We start from the raw sequence: 14,245 nt of genomic DNA on the forward strand, positions 1-14,245 counted from the left end.
AGAAATGACAACCTGAAACAGGAATACTGGTCAGAATCAATAAGCCAACTTGAAAGAAGTGTAAAGAACTAACAGGAATTAAATGCTAAAGCTTCACCATGAGACAGTCAAGTATAATTTATTGTAGACATAAAAGAGTATCCCATAAAAAACAATTGCTTGCATGATGCCAGTTATTTCCAGGCGCTCATTTAATGCAGTTCAGCTGGGACTGAGTCTCTTTCAAAAACTTCTAATTACAAGTTCCACCTTAAAGGTTCATGCTGCAAACAGCTGTAATGCAGTGTTGGCTACCCTTGAGAGAACCCTACTGTAATCAGCTGCTCCTCCAGCATCCATAGGAACCACTAGCCCTACCTCAACCCAGAGACAAGCCCCAGTCACTAATCAAAGCTGCTGCCCCTACAAACTCCATACATAAAGGGGCCAGATGTCAAAACCAGTTCACAATTAACACTTTGATGATTTAAGAAATCTTGTTTCATCTCAAGCCGAATCTACTTACACAGTAGTGTTTAGGGCCAGCCTCCAGGCTCTCCTCAGTGCTATTAGATATGTCACATGAAGTTCCAGGATCACAAGGGAAGGAAATTTATAACCTGTGACTCCATGGCCTCTAACTGAGCCACAAAGTGATGAAGCTGGCAGGTTTCTTGGCACAGACACGAGGAAATACATCAGCCTAGTGCTGTTATTAACCCTCTAATATTGCTAAATTCAGCTAGTCATCTAGCAATCAATTGCAAGAAGGATAGGGGAAAAGAGAGAAGAAAAAAAAATAAATCTGAAAAACTACTTCAAATAATACTGGCACCTTATTTTAACAGAATCAATACTAGTACCAAGATACACTTAAAACAACTAAGTATACTTGTCTTGTAATAGGATAACTTGATAAGTGGTTTACTTCGGCAATGTTTTAATAATTTCTCATCATCACAAGGGGCACGTGGGTTATGAAGAACTGCCCTAAACTGAAGATGATTCAGCAGCTGCATGAAAACACAACAGCTTCCTAGAAGCAGCTCCAATGTGGATATCTCTACATCAAGTTTCTTTCTCTCCTTCCCTTATATTCCATGTTTAATTTCAGGGCAAAATCCAGAGTAGTTTTTGCACCTCCATGGGCATCTAGTCAAAATTATACTACACGCAGCCAAATGTTAGCAGTATCTCTAGATTTCAAGGCAACTTTCAATGATCCCTGTTCATTATGTCACTTACCCAGTCTTCCACAAAACCTTCTGAAGTTCCTCCAACAGACAGAAGGGAGATAACCATGGAAAAGCACTGTTACCTCAAATCAGCAAGGGAAGCTCTAGAAAAATCCCTATTACAGACAAGCAAATGGGTTTGGTCTTTTTCCCAGTTTATCTTTAAGTTCTCTCCATTAAGGTCCTTCAGTGGAAGGCTCAGTTATTTAACGGTGGCTTATTAATCCGTTCTGTATTATTGAGACAATAGAGCATTTAGTATAGCTTATTCCATTAGAAAATCATGTATTGTGTTTTCTGTTAAATCGATACTATGGGAATCAGTTGTGATTACAATAACACCTGTCAGACACAACTCCAAGAACAGAACAGAAATCGCAAGACACGTTTCATCATGGGTGGGGTGAGGGAAAAGACAAGAAGGACAGGACAAAAGGTATAATCATTTTTCCCAAGTAGTGTTTCAAAAGACCGCTTCGGCAAACTTCCAAGGCTACACAGGCACTAGCTGAACTGCCTGCACAGCACCTCTGTGTCAAAATAGAAAAAAGGTCTGCAAAATATACACTTGGAAATTCACTTACCTGTAGACATCTAATGGAACATCTATTGAAAAAGGATTATACTGAAGAGCAGATGTGCAATTTTGTTCTTCAACTACTCAAAAACATATTCTAAGCACTTGTAAAAGCAACTCAACTATGCTCAATGGCTTTTCTTTTCAGCAAAGTGTCTAGCTACTTCTTATGTTCACATTTTAGGCCAACGTTACTGATATCCTATTATATCACTCTGCTTGTTCACTACCCAGGTGTATTTCTGGGGTCATAAAGTGAACACATGATGGTTGCTTAATGACCAGAAGAATTCAAGGTAGATTTAACTGAAAAACAAGCACAAAGTGTGTCACAGAAACAACTTGGCTTTTTCTCGTAGCTTGGTAATGTACTAACTGTACATTTGCTTTGATGTCCCATTGAATTACACAGACTAAGAGCGCGTTCCTTTGCTTGAGTAATTCTTAAAAGGGGAACATTCAATTCACCTGTTTGCTTTAAAAAGTCCAATGAAAACCCTCCTACACAAGAAATTCTTTGTTCCTTTCTGTAACAAAAAAAAGAGAAAAGCTGCTACAATATGAAATATCACACATTTTCTCTTTCCTATCCAGAGGCTTTTGTTTTGTTTGGGGTTTTGGGTTTTTTTTGGTTGGTTGGGTTTTTTTAACTTCTTCAATGCTTACCAAATAATTTTGTAGAAAGTGCATGTTTTTAAAATGTGATTCGTGCAGGTCAAAAATATAAATCTGGTGGTCTGTACATAAAACATTTTCATTACCTTTTGGGTTAAAGCCATTTTCTTCCATAAAAATCAATAACAAATAGTTTCAATGTAATGTTGCCTGAGACCTAATATCAGTAATATTCCACCAATCTGACTGAATCCCAAGATTCTGGGAATCTACTGTGGCCTAAGTCACCAGTACTACATGATTACACTGTATAAAAATCACAGTTGTCTCCATAGCAGGGCAATAGCTCACCATACCTTGAGCTCAAAGTGACCCCATGCTGTTATCTGATACGGCTACAAGCCCATAATTAAATGGCTGAAGCCACATTTACACTAATATAGTCTAAAAGTTAACAAACACACATTGTACATCAAGAAGCATGACTGCAATGATATGTCCTTCAGACTCAGTTTGAAGGGAGGTTCCTAGGTGGATTCTCTGATAGCTGGTAATGGCTGCAGCCTCCTCCTCATATGGGAGAGCTTTGCAGCCTCTTTTACAGCTGCCTGTTTTCTCTGAACAATACATCTTCATTATCTACAAGACCTCTACCAAGCTGTCCAATCTGGCTGACACTGGCGAACTGATTCAAAAGCTGCTAGGTGGGACAGGACTGGCTGACAGACAGGTTGCACCATCTCTCAAGTTACACCTCAAAAAGGCAGACAAGAAAATAGCAGAAAAAATTCCTGCAGATTGAAGTTAAAAAAACAGCTTTCTATGGATATGACTGCAATTGTGTCTCAGGAAGAAGAAGAAACTGCATATATACTTTGTACTTCAAAAGAAAGTTTTATCATAAAGCATGTTTTGTGTGGGCATGAGGTTTTCTGTGATCAACGTAAATTTCATAATTCGCTACTGCAGACTCATGATAGTACTCATGTTTCCTTATGTGATACCAGTATTATAAAAAGCATTGGCAAACTTTGCAAATAGTTAAATGAGAGAGTTCTGCTACACCCAGAACTGTACAGCTGAAACCAGAATAATAAACTCAGTGACAGAGAAATGGGAAATCCTGTGCATCTCATGAAACAAATATTCTCTTAGTTCATATACTAGTACATGCACATCAGTTCTTGTATGAAGGACAACCTAGATTAAATGCCTTAAGAATAAATTTTACCAACAATATCAAAAGACAGTAGTTTAATCTACAGCTGAACATACAAGTGTCCTTGTGCTGACTTCTGCCAAGTGATATCTAGCTTTTTTGGGGAAAGTATGCACTATGCACACCTGTGGTAATACAGACTAGTCACTACATTAAATCATGTAGCTGGCCTGCTTTTTGAATTTGTATTTTTAATAATATTACAGGTAGATTTCACCTCAGATCAGGTCTGGTGGGTAGCCACATAAGCAAATTTTTAAATCATAAGCAACAGCTAACTTAACAAACAAAAAAAATCTGTATCCACACATGTCATAGTCAACAATCACATATTAATCTGATAAATATTTAAGCTTCAATTAGCAGACAACCTCAATAGCAGCTTTTCTGCTTTGTCTGCAAAGATAGAGCATCAGACCAGGCTCAGTAGTGGCATTACCGGCGGCAACCAGTCCTGCATAGCTAGGTATATGAGTGAACATATATAACACATGTGAGCCCCCTCTTACAAGCCTCTGATGTCAGCCTTTAAGAAAATGTAGCAAATGTCCATCTTTGGCAAAGCAGTGTAACATACAACCTCAGACAAAACCAAGTTGATTTGAATGACATCCTGGAATTTTGTTGGAACTATTATAACACTATAAAGTTCCTTCAAGTTCCCTGGATTTCATTCCATGTGATATTTTGTTTTTAATATCTTGTTTCTTCTGATTTGTTCTTTTACTCCTGCTATACCAAGTCATAAGTATTGACTTAACGTCTTGTGTACAGCAAGGAGTGATTCAAACAGTTCAAATTTGTTTCTCTGCTCTTGTCTTTTGGGGCAGATGGTCCTCAAATTAGAAATTCAGAAAAAAATACTGTGTCTAATCTCATGAATCTGTTAGCCCCTCAAATAATCCATAAGGCTGTTGTTCTTCTGTTGTTCTTTTCCACTACTGAGACACACACATGCAATCTGGAATGAATAACAAATTACTTCAGTTATCAAAGTACAAATAACTTTCAAATATATAAGCACAGAGAAAAATGATGGGTGTACTCCAGGTTACTGTATCTTACTATTGCTTTGTACTTATAACAAACTCTTTGCAGAAGAGTCTTCATAAAGCCAGTATTTGAAGTGTCCAAACCTTCAACAATAAGGACTTCAGCCCATCAGCAAGTAAGATGCCAAGTGCCACATATACTCTCTTTCTGTTAGATAACTCTGAAAAACCCTCTCTCACTAAATAACCCTGGCTTTGTATTCATAGCTACTGCAAAATAGAGGACTTTGCTCTTCAATTCAGTCAGCTGTTCTTACCAACAATACCTGCCTTTCAGATACTCAAACTTCTAAGTCTTCAATTCCAAGAGCTCAGTTAGGTTAAAACAGCTGAGTGCTAATCAATTTTTTTTTTCCAAAACTGATCTTCATTTCAAATAAATAAAGCCTGAGAAACCAAAAGACTCATCTTTCTCTCGCTTTGTTTCATCAGGAAAGCTACAATACAGAGAGACTCATTACCTTTTTTCTGCTGGTCTCAGCAAGCTCTCGACAAAAAGCAGAGTCTGAAAGTATTTTATTGCTCATTATTTCAGTGATGCAACATGCACAGGTAACCTGGTAATGTGTTTGATAATACTGAAATAAATGAACTAGGAAGCACTCTTCTAAAATTAGGTTTTTAAGTTCAAAATGCTTAAGATTGTAAAGTTTTGGGGATTAGAAATTGTAAATGAGGCCAGTTTAATTATATTGCCCCACATGTGCCCACACTGCCACTGGAAACTCTTTGTTCTTCAGTGCTAGGGAGGGCAACAGACAAAACAAGGTAGTGATTGTGACAAATCCCACATGCTTGAAAAGAACTTTTGAAGCATTTTCATTAAAGCACTACAAAGGACAAAAAAATAAGCACATGTAAACAAAGGCTATACGTGGGCTTCCCAACCTCTGATGGTTTATGCAAGATTAACAGTCATTCCCAGCCATTAACTCTTCAGTTAATGGGAACCCAGCGTTTTGCTGAAACTCCTTAGAGCTCCTTCTACAACAGTCAAGTCTGCTGCAGTTTTGCTGCTCACCGACACAAGGATAAAGCTCTACACTTGGGACTCTCCTCACCAGTACATCTTGCTTGATATATGAAAACAGCAAGATAGCATTTTAAAGACAGCATACCCTGTTTATTCTTTCTCCTGTGTATAAAGCTGTGCAGAAAACACTGCAGAGGCAGTCAGAGGTAGAACGGCAAGCACAGGAGCTACTTAAAAGTCGCTCAGGACTAGTCTCACCTTTCATCTTCAAGCAAGATTGTTTCAGGTAATGACTTTCCTCAAAGGAATTAGCTTTCATTTCCCTCAGGAGACTCTTCCACAACCTGCACTATCTCATTAACAGTCATTCCTTAGATAAAGTTTAAGTTGAACCATTATTAGCTTCATTACATTATTCCCAAAATATTACAAGAGAGTGATAACTAAATAGTTAATACCTCTTTCCAACATTTAAGCCCTGAAAATATTTCTAGATTTGCATCTCCTAAACTGTCCTGATAGTCATAACATGTAGAGTACACATTTAGTTTGACATTTTTTTAATTGATGATTCCTACCATTTTTGTTGATCTTTTCCAACATTTTTCATCTAATGAGGTTACAGAAACAGGACTTTAAGATATATTGACCTAGGAGCTCACGGGGAGAAGGCACCAACTACAGTTTCAGTATTTGGCTCTGCAATATATTTGTAAACAAGAACTGCACTGTGATCATATCACACTACTAAGTTCAAATTAATTGGCTCCAAGCAGAAAAACCTTGAAGACTAACCATAGAGGAAAAGCGCATAGAAAGAAAAGAAGAGGGAAACAAGCCACAGGCCATTGATGTTCAAAGACCATGTAACTTTAGCACAGGTGAGAAACTCGAAAGCAACAAACCACTAGAGAGTGCTGGCATTCACTGCTCACACCCCCAGGTTTCAGCTTACTTTAGCACTGCTGACATTTGCTATTGTGGCAAAGCCTACAGAGAAACCAACAATTTTTTCTAGTACATCCCGATCTGTGGCATCCAAATTCCCAGCCAACTAATGTTCTTGGTGTTGGCTTCTCTATTTGGCTTTAACTTCTCATTTTAGCAAAGGCCATACTCTCATTAAACCCCGCTCCTCATCACAGCTGTCCAATACAGCATTTCACCACCCCTTAGAAAATACATGGCCAGATCATTTGAGATGCGGATGACACCAAGCTGGATGGCACAGCTGACGGATGCCATGCAGAGGGACCTGGACAGGCTGGAGAGGTGTCAACCTCAAGAAGTTCAACAAGGCCAAGTGCAAGGTCTTGCACCTGGGTAGGGTCAAGCACAAATACAGGCTGGGCAGAGAATGGCTCAAAAGCAGTCCTGAGGAGAAGGACTTGGGGGTGTTGGTTGATGAAAAACTCAACATGAGCCGGCAATGTGTGCTTGCAGCCCAGAAGGCCAACTGTATTCTGGATTGTATCAAAAGAAGTGTGGCCAGCAGGGTGAGGGAGGTAATTCTGTCTCTCTACTCTGCTCTGGGGACACCCCACCTGGAGTACTGCATCCAGTTCTGGGGCCCCGAAGGGGGGCATTGGGATGTTGCAGCGGGTCGAGAGGAGGCCCATGATCAGAGGGCTGGAGCACCTCCCCTACAAAGACCAGCAGAGAGTTGGGCTGTTCAGCCTGGAGAAGAGAAGGCTCCGGGGGAACGTTATTGTGGTCTTCCAGTTCCTGAACGGGTCCTGTGGGAAAACTGGGGAGGGACTTTTTACAAGGGCAGATAGTGATAGGATGAGGGAGAATGGTTTTAAAGTGGAAGGGAGCAGATTTAGACTATATATAGACTATATATCTTTACTGTGAGGATGGTGAGGCACTGGCACAGGTTGCCCAGGGAAGCTGTGGATGCCCCCTCCCTGGAAGTGTTTAAGGCCAGGTTGGACAGGGCTTTGGGCAACTTGGTCTAGTGGGAGGTGTCCCTCCCCACAGCAGGTGGGATGGACTGGATGATCTTTAAGGTCCCTTTCAACCCAAACCATTCCATGATTCTATGAGATTTAAACTCTTCAGAAGAGCAACTGTTCTGCTTTACATTTGCAGCATTCTCCTTAAATTACTGAGTAAAATGACTTTGGCATTTCCCCCCCTCCTCATGGCTGCTGCTTCAATAATGAAGTCTGAACTATCTATCTGCCAGTTATTGCCCTTATGCCAAAAAAAGGAAAAAACATAAAACTTAAAAGTCAACCATCTCCCATGCCACTATATTGATTATCAGACTTCCATCACCTCTTAACTTATTCTTGCCACTGACAACCAAGACTTTTCTGTAAGCTCACTTGCCTCTTCTCTGTTTTTTCCCAGTCCTTACGAGTTTGAGCCAAAGCTCTGCTCTGGGCAAGGTGTCATTTCTACTTCATTTGCCTCAACAGCAAGTTCTACAGCCTTTTCATAACTTTCAAATGCTCTGTTTGCAGCCTTATCACACAGCTTACTAGTCCCTTTCTCAAATATACAATCCCTGTAGACACCATTTAAAGGAGCCTCAAAATATACAGCACCTATGTTTCCTGCTAGCTCAATTGCATCTTCATTACAGAACTACAGACAGCAATTAAAACAGCCATAAACTACCATCACTAAGACTTTTATCATCTTTGAGGGCGTTTTTACATAATGACAAATGTTTACTTGACAAATTATTGTTGGTACCCATGCTGGAAGAAGACACATCCAACGCATTTAATGAACAGAGTCCTCCCTAGCACTGGTCAAATACCCTCCATCAGGTAACGTTGCCATACAAAGATCACTTAATTTCACCTATAGGCAAACACAATCAGATACTACACTTCTTTCTCACAACTCAACAAGTACAAGATTTTTGTGGTCTTTCACATCTGGTAGCTTCACTGTGTACAGCTGCTAAGGCCAAATGAATGAAAGAACCATCTCCTCTTAACCCCACCTCAGAACCAAGCGATACGCACTGGGTATCACCAAGCCATTGCCAATCATACCCCACCGGTTAAGCACATCTTCACTTGCATCATCTAAAAGGTAGTTAAAAGGAAGTGTTTATTAAGGAGAGATTATATGTATGTTGTCATGCTGATACTCACCTCTCTGACCCTCTCTGTACTAAGGGACCTGTCCTGAGGAGGTGAACATGATCACGTTGAAGAATAAAAACTCTTACTACTGTTTGCTTCTCTTGAAGAGGTAAGAGATAGTATATAGAAAATAAAAGCATTTCTTTGTGTACCTTATAAAGCCAAACACTTTTAATTTTGTACGTCAGGTTCTCTTAGTATCAAATTTGCATGGTCCAAGAACTTAGATCAAGGTCTACAGTTTTATGCACTGGTACAATGCTAATAACAGAAGCACCACACTGATGAAGGTCATTATATACATATATGTGTATAGCTTACCTCTAGAGAGAGAAATGTATCTACTCTGAACAGCTCTTCAACCGAAAAATCTGCTGGAGGTCATTAAATGAATTCAAGGTTTTGGACACAAACTACAGCAAGGTAAAAAAGTCACACTGAGAACAGTTAGTTTATCTTGCCAGCTCAGCATCAAAGCAGGTTTTTACTGGATTCGGACTCACTCACAGAAAGAGACAAGAGAGATATGCACTCATCCCAGGTACATCAGAGCCTCACTTAACCTTACAGATCTTTCAACTTCTTTTTACAGTAGAGAAATTGTACATGACTATAAATCAAATCACAAGCACCATTATTAAAGCCAAAGTTGAAAGAGTCAACATGCAAAGTAGCAAACTCAGCTTGCTGATAAATGGCTTATCCTCATCAGTACTGTAGTTCAGAAAGTGACAGTATTGCAACATTTGGTCACATTTCAGCTCTGAGTTATGTTTCTGCTATTACTCTGAAACCTCTTAAGCACAACCACTAACAATCAGTGCTCAAAAGCACACACAGCAAAAATTTTACAGTGCACTTCAGAGACAAATATATTTAACTATGTGTGTCCTTGCTTGTAATCAGTCCATCTTTTCTCACTCTACTTCTGTTATAGTGATGTTATGCACATTTTTTCAAAGCACTCTACGAAGATGGAAGATTTTCTTTTCATGAAAATGAAAAGTACACACAGTAACCTATATTTTAGACACAGCAATTCATCGTGAAACACCAATTTATTCCCCTCTTCCCCGCACTGGAAATTCTATAATTGGATATTCTCCGTATGTCTTCTGCTTCTCATCTCAATTCTAAAAAGCATGGATTAATTAATTATAAATTTCATGCTTCCAGTAAGCTTCTACATAAATCACTTGGAAACATTCAGAATGGAAATTAAGATTTCAGCTGGCTCTCTGTTTACTTGTTTATTCCTTTTTGCTGCTACAAAAACATTCAAGTCACATGCTCCTTGAGAAATGAAACAGATTATTTTTTATCTCTGTCCTTTGCATTGCTATATTAATTTGAGACATTGAAAACTGCTATTGATACTACAGATTAGACTATGCAAGCAGTTATTTTTAAATATAATATAACGTTGGCCCTAAACTTCCCAAGGTACTCTGACTCCAGCTCTGCGTGCAGAGGAGCTACTTAGACTTACAGCATAACTGAGGGGTGTAATAATGTAAACCTAAGAGCCAGCCTTACATCTAATGAATAATCATGTAGAACGTATTTGTGGATTAAAGTATCATCATTGGCATAGCTTTTAATCCAAACAAGTCCCAAACTCACACAAAACCCTTCTGAGCAATAGAACATTTTTCCTCTGTCTCCCCACATAAAAGATGTTAATCTTCATGCAGTGACTGTGAATGACCATATAAACACGTAAAGCACTGCAACCACTGACATGCATTTCTGCCATCCCCATGAGTCGCTTTTCTTCTGAGAGCAAATCTAAGGGGTGTATGCATTCAGGGTTAAAAACTGATCGTTTGAAAATTAAATCAAATTGGAATTTCTTTTTCATTGTATCAGAAATACGAACAAAGCTGTGGGAAAGTCTACACAGCTCACTTAAACATTTAAAAACACTGATAGCACTGGATAAGCACAGGAAGTAAAATCTTACTGCAGTGCATACCCACATTCCCATGTCAGCTGCATTTTCTGCAGGTAAGGACAGCATATGAACCTCACTTAGTTTGTTCAACTAGTTAAAATAATTAGTTTATGCAATTGCAAAAAGAAAAAAAAAACAGACAAAAAGGTTAAAAACAGAAAAAGCTTTTTTCCCCTCGATTACTTAATTAATTAACACCAAATAGAACAGTTAGAGCTATCAGGTATAAGAAACTGAAGGGCACAAGAATTAGTGATAGTATCTGAAAGAATCAAGTTGATATTTCCTTTATTAAATATCAAAACATTTTTTATTTAACAGATTTTAGATGGCTTTATTTACCCAACAAAAAAAAATACAAAAGTAATTTTCCTGAACACTAATTGAATTCTAGTTTTGATGCAGAGAAAACATGACATAAAATGAAAGAAAAGCTTACCCTCTCATTCTTCTTACAAGACTCTGAACAGATGAACATAAAGCAATGCATTTATTTGAATTGTGCAGACTCAGTGCATAATGCAAAACAGTGAGCCAGAATTATGTTATGCTTAACAGGATTCCTAATATCTCAAACTATGTGGAAGACGGTGACTAGTGACCAGTAACCCAAAGTCACCTTTTCAGTAAGTGAACAGAAAAGTACCTTGAAGCCAATTACACTTCTCTATGATACCACAATTTTGCCCAGGAAACAGCCATTTTGAGGAACAACAAGATACTGATGAGAAACTGCACTTTGTGGGATCAGATATGGGATTCTCCAGTCAAGTCCTCCAAATTGTAGAAAATGAATGAATGCTTCTAGTGACTGTTTTGGAAAATTAATCTTGGAAATAATGGTGACCAAAACCATTAACCTGCCAGAGCAAAATACATCAACCACCCAACCTTACTTCCTTGCACATTAAGAAAACCTAGTCTTCTGCCAGATGGCAGGTTTTTAGCCACTTTACAGAGACATTAAAATATAAGCATAAGCTGTCACTGCAATTCAGTATTGAATGAGGGAAACCAAAGTATAGATGGAGACTCACCAAGAAATTGAACTTCTAAGCTCACACTCACAACTGGTTTCAAAACAGTAACTGTAAAGCTATTAGACATCATTTTTATTACGTCATCCAGAGATACAGTCAAAAACCTCTAGTGTAACCTCTGTATAACACAATTTGAGATGTTAACAACTTTAAGAAGAATAATCAAGGGCTTTCACAACAACACTGAAACAAATTCCTTCTAGGTCAAGACAGAGAACAAGAAGACTAAAGATAAATCACAGCAGAAGGTTAGGAAAAGAAAAAAAAAACACCTTTTAAGTTTGTCATCTAAGCAATGGAACAGCAAGTAATTCTTAAAGTACAACCCCCTCCCTACCACATCATTCATTCCAAGATCCACATTCATGACTTATTACACAATTAGCAGTGGTATGACACCACACAGCGCAACTGCTCCATAATGCAAGAGTCCTACCAATAACCATTCATTAACTCTGCCTTCTCTAATTAAAAATGACTCATGAAATAAGCTGCATTACGTGACTTAAGCTTTGAACAAACCAAAGCAAATTCATAGACACAAATCAAATTAAATTTAACTCTATACAGTATCATGTTAAAGGTCTTGAAAATAAGTGCCACAGAATGAACACCCAATAGGAAAGTTCCTCTGAACAGGCAGAAAGGCCCTTCCTTCACAAAACACCGCAGCAACCCATAAAGGGGAAAGGAGCACAGCTGAGTGAAGACGCTCACAGAGGAAACAAATATAAGCAAAATATGATTGCTGCTCCCAGCTTACAGGTCACAATACCTTCACTATTGCAATAGGAAAAGCTACTGGATCCCCCAAGACCTAGGATCTCAGATTTACAAAATACAGCACACAAGGTCAGCACTGACTGAAGCAGAAGAGCACCACGGACTCCAGCACCGCTCCTAGGCTGAAGTACTGGGTGCCGTGGGGAACAGCAACTGTGCTTTTGAGAAATCAAGACCAAGAAGCAACATCCCATGACACTGAATCCAGCTTCCTGATAACATTTTATAAACATCAAGCACCATCCCGTAAGTAGGAAGCTTTTAAGAACTTTAACTGGAAGGCTTTTCACAGTTTGTTTAGTTCCAACTAGTTTCATAGACAGTTTCAAGTTTATTCATAGCCTACTCACTGACACTCAGTATATGGTGTCAAAGACTACATTAATCACACCAGGCCTCTGCCTGCCCCGCTCTTAGGCTCGCTCTTTTCCATCAGACCATAATTTTACCATTTTCTAGATATGCTCTGATCTAGCCCCATCCAAGATACCCTCCCATGTGCATTCTAGACACAAGGTCCAGAGTCATTGTCTGTAATATTCTTTTGCCACGACACGTGCAAACTTCTGCTCACACTTTATCAGTTGGCGTTTCCTATCACAATTACCAGCCCTTTTCCCTTCTGCTATATGCTTTCCATTTCCCTCTCTTCTGCCTCTTAGAAGATCACAGTTCTGTTGCAAAGAAAACTTCTCCGTGCTACCAAAACACTATACCAAAACACAAATAACAAGTCTTATCAATACTTTAAAGACCGATGCAACCTGTTGTCCGGGATTCTCAAAGGAAAAAGTGAAGTGTATATATGGAATAATTTTTAAAATTTACAAGAACCATATGGTTAAACTTGGGGGAGGATGCAGGGGGAAGCAGGAGGGCGTGACAATATTATTCACCAGCCCAGACCTCTGACCACTCAGCTATCAAACTGCCTGCACTACTTGAAACCAACCTGCAATGTTCTCCCCTTCCAACCTGAATAAACTTTACTTTCATAAGGTTTGATTTTTTCCCTCCTGAAAATGATAATGTATCAACAGACTTTCAAAACTTGGCAAATTATTTCTTTTAAGTACCTGAATCAGATCAAGTGGAAGGCAGGGTGCAAGACTGATTTGCTGCCTATGCTTTTAAAACACTTTTTAATGGGCTACATCATTCCAGAACAAGAGAATGCTGAACAGCACTATCAGTAGACTCTGATCATTTTCTATACATGGTTCTTAAACTATACTAACTCTACTGTGTTAACTTATTACATGTTTATTGCACCAAAGAAAATAGCACTTATTTTCTGAACACATCTCAGGAAGTGGGTGATAAACTCTGGCCAATATAGTAAATGGGGTGGACTGCCTCTTTTATAATTCAATCTTAAGTAGCCAACTAATAACTTTCACAACAACGGCTCCTCCACAAAAGCTGGTGTTACAAATGAACCAGACAAGCTCTCTTTCAAGTAGGTAAAAGGGGATGCAGTTGCTACCTGAAATGAAAAAGTAGCTTTCTTTCAGATTTTAGAAGCCTGGTAGTATGCTTTTAGCAGGCCCCTGCCTCTCAATGGTTTCCTATCTTCACTAAAGTAACATTTAAATCATTACAAAAGGATCGGCCAAACCAATGCTTAAGACCACGACAGCCTGACCTTCCCAGTAAAGGCCTCACACCGTCCAGCAAAACGAGGGAGCTACTTCCCAGCCTGCCGTGGAGG

At 39.0% G+C, this 14,245-nt stretch overlaps 1 protein-coding gene across 1 annotated transcript in view; it reads right to left on the reverse strand.

The window, feature by feature from the left end:
• The window catches only part of LOC104545337 (kinesin-like protein KIF16B), a gene marked incomplete at its 3' end in the record, with an annotated part of 37,197 nt that overhangs the window by 22,660 nt on the left and 292 nt on the right, over positions 1-14,245 (reverse strand). The gene's annotated exons all lie outside the window — the stretch shown is intronic.

This window comes from Mesitornis unicolor, unplaced genomic scaffold, assembly GCF_000695765.1.
Source record: "Mesitornis unicolor isolate BGI_N332 unplaced genomic scaffold, ASM69576v1 scaffold9738, whole genome shotgun sequence".
Taxonomy (NCBI): Eukaryota; Metazoa; Chordata; class Aves; order Mesitornithiformes; family Mesitornithidae; genus Mesitornis; species Mesitornis unicolor.